This window comes from Ovis aries, chromosome 3, assembly GCF_016772045.2.
Source record: "Ovis aries strain OAR_USU_Benz2616 breed Rambouillet chromosome 3, ARS-UI_Ramb_v3.0, whole genome shotgun sequence".
NCBI lineage: Eukaryota > Metazoa > Chordata > Mammalia > Artiodactyla > Bovidae > Ovis > Ovis aries.
Window position 1 is genome coordinate 98,093,933 of NC_056056.1, and position 2,046 is coordinate 98,095,978.

The 2,046-nt window shown below is 40.9% G+C and overlaps 1 pseudogene; it reads left to right on the forward strand.

The window, feature by feature from the left end:
- The first annotated feature begins 623 nt into the window (after window positions 1-623).
- On the forward strand, window positions 624-1,825 carry LOC114113613 (26S proteasome non-ATPase regulatory subunit 10-like; annotated as a pseudogene).
- Window positions 1,826-2,046: the final 221 nt, after the last annotated feature.

The window sequence follows — 2,046 nt, forward strand, 5'->3', positions numbered from 1 at the left end:
GCCTCCTCAGACAGCCATTTTGCTTTTATGTTCGCTCAAAATCTTGTATAAAAATATTCTTTATATTATTTAATATAGTGAAAAAATGGGATTCAGCTCAAGTTTCAACAGTAATAAATAAATAAATAAATAAATAAATAAATAAATAAATGTGGTACACCCACACAATGGAATATTATTCAACAATAAAAATGAATGAAATACTGATACATGCTAAAACCTGGGTAAACCTTAGACATGTTGTCCTGAATGAGAGGAGGAATCAATAAAGGCAGTGCACTTTATTATTTGCTTGTTTTGAAAGTCCAGGGACTTCCTGGCAGTTAAGTGGTTATGACTTTGCCTTCCAATGCAGGGAATATAGGTTGAATCCCTGGTCATGGAGCTAAGATTCCACGCGCCTCATAGCTAAAAGACCTAAACATAAAACAAGCAATACTGTATCAAATTCCATTAAGACTTAAAAATTGTCCAGACTTAAAAAAAAAAAGAAAAACTTAAAAGTCCAAAAATTACCTAATGCAGTGTTATCAGTGAAGGCAAGCAAGCAATCATAGAAACATTTAAAAGAGAGTCTGGGACGTGAGGAGGTGGTGGATCTGGCTGCACCGAGATCCTCGGAAAGCGAAATGGAGGGGTGTGTGTCTAACCTAATGATCTGCAACCTGGCCTACAGCGGGAAGCTGGAGGAGTTAAAGGAGAGGATCCTGGCGGATAAGTCCCTGGCCACTAGGACTGACCAGGACAGCAGAACAGCGTTGCATTGGGCATGCTCAGCTGGACATACAGAAATTGTTGAATTCTTGCTGCAACTTGGAGTGCCAGTGAATGATAAAGATGATGCAAGTTGGTCTCCTCTTCATATTGCTGCTTCTGCTGGCCGAGATGAGATTGTCAAAGCCCTTCTGGGAAAAGGTGCTCAAGTGAATGCTGTCAATCAAAATGGCTGTACTCCCCTACATTATGCAGCTTCCAAAAACAGGCATGAGATTGCTGTCATGTTACTGGAAGGCGGAGCTAATCCAGATGCTAAGGACCATTATGAGGCCACAGCAATGCACCGGGCAGCAGCCAAGGACACTTAGCCTGTGATGAAGAGAGAGTGGAAGAAGCAAAATTGCTGGTGTCCCAAGGAGCAAGCATTTACATTGAGAATAAAGAAGAAAAAACACCCCTACAAGTGGCCAAAGGTGGGCTGGGTTTGATACTCAAGAGAATGGTGGAAAGCTAAGCAGCTTGGATTTAGTCTTACTTTGTTTTGTGGTTGTCCCCTAATGTGCTGGTAACTAATGTACGTGTGTACAAGACATCATCTATGAATGATGAAGTTTTTTCATCTCCCAAGTCTTGTAAACGTGTTTACTATTGTTCCTGCCGAGTTATTTGTTCTTAGCTTACAACTTGCTTTCCAGGCATTGAATAACTGTTGACATTGTTCTACTCTTTTATATTATCTGTATTGAATTTTGGTTAACTCTGTGCAAGTGATTATGTGGCTGTTGTGAGTCTTAAGCACCCTATCACGCACCCTCTATCCCCCTTTGAGGCAGAACAACCCCAGTAGCACCAGGCCAATTGTTTTCCCAATGTTTCTAGGTAGATTCTAGAATGTTCCTTCATACAGTTGAAACACATCATAACTCAGAAGCCTATGCCACATATTTCTGTTTTTTTCTGACAGTACGGTTTAATTTTTTTGTTATTGGGGGAATACTTATATCTTGTGAGGACCAAGTTTTCGGTTCGGGGATGCTGTCCTTGGCATTCATAACCACGAAAAAAATGAAATAAAATCACATTGGTACGAGAAAAAAAAAAAATAAAAGAGAGTCTGAAGACAAAGCTTTTATTGGGTGCTTTGTAAAGCCTTACCACACCCCTGTAGAGGTAGGAGGCCATAGAAGTTCAAGTACACAGGCAGGAAGGCTATATGCAAGCCCAGAAGAGAGCTTAGGGAGCACCAGTCACTCCCTGACCAGCCTGTGTCCATGCACAAGGAGGGAGTGAAGGCTAAATAGACTTTTTAAACTGAGGTACTGGAAATGA